The sequence below is a fragment of the Chrysochloris asiatica genome, unplaced genomic scaffold (genome assembly GCF_000296735.1).
Source record: "Chrysochloris asiatica unplaced genomic scaffold, ChrAsi1.0 scaffold00228, whole genome shotgun sequence".
NCBI lineage: Eukaryota > Metazoa > Chordata > Mammalia > Afrosoricida > Chrysochloridae > Chrysochloris > Chrysochloris asiatica.
Window position 1 is genome coordinate 3,452,622 of NW_006408746.1, and position 922 is coordinate 3,453,543.

The following is a 922-nucleotide window of genomic DNA, read 5'->3' on the forward strand; positions in this document are numbered from 1 at the left end:
GAGCAACTTGCTTGTTCTTGTAGTAGCCTATCAGACTGCCATTTTTGTTTTGGATTTTTCCTGCTGATTTTTCTTTCAAGAAGTATTTCCTGTTGATCTAGCTGTTCCACACTGGTCTGCTTGTCCTTTCTAGTATGAATATCCTACCTCGGAAGTATCTGGATGGGGCTCAGGATTCCACCTAAAGTCCAATACATTACCAACGCTCTGCAAAGGCCAATTTCACTGGGCAAATTCTATAAACCCTTTAAAATATTCCAATCAGTTATAGGCTAAAGACAGGCTTACAAGCTTTCTGTAATCATGTTTCCCCATATTCCTTTGTATCCCACTCAAGTGTCTATTTAACAATAGTAGACAAGGGAAATCAATATTCATAAGACAGGAAAGCATCTTAACATTATTTCCTCTCTTAAGACTATGCCTCGAGCCCTGTTGTTTCAAGGTTGAGGATACATATTATTTGCCTCTGTCCCATTTAGCCCATGGAAACCTGCCTCTGTGATCACCTATCTAGCTTGTTCTTCCATCCCCTCCCCATTCTTGTATGTTGCCTACCCAACACCCAAACTATAATGTGTCTATCCCCTTCCCTGTCCCCTACCACCCCTTCCCTCCACCCACTGACCCCCAATGCCACCCCTTATCAATAACCAACAAAGGTTGTTTGTTTGTTTGTTTGTTTGTTTTTCCTTTTAGTATGGGTATCTTTTCTTAAGCTTCTACAATAATGGCTTTATGCAATATTTGTCCTTTTGGGACTGACTAATTTCACTCAGCATAATGTCCTCAAGGTTCATCCATGTTATGCGGTGGCTTGCAGCTTTCTTGTTGTTCTTCAAGGTAGCATAATATTCCATTGTGTGTATGTACCACAGTTTATTTATCTATTCTTCAGTTGATGGGCACTTTGGCTGTCTCC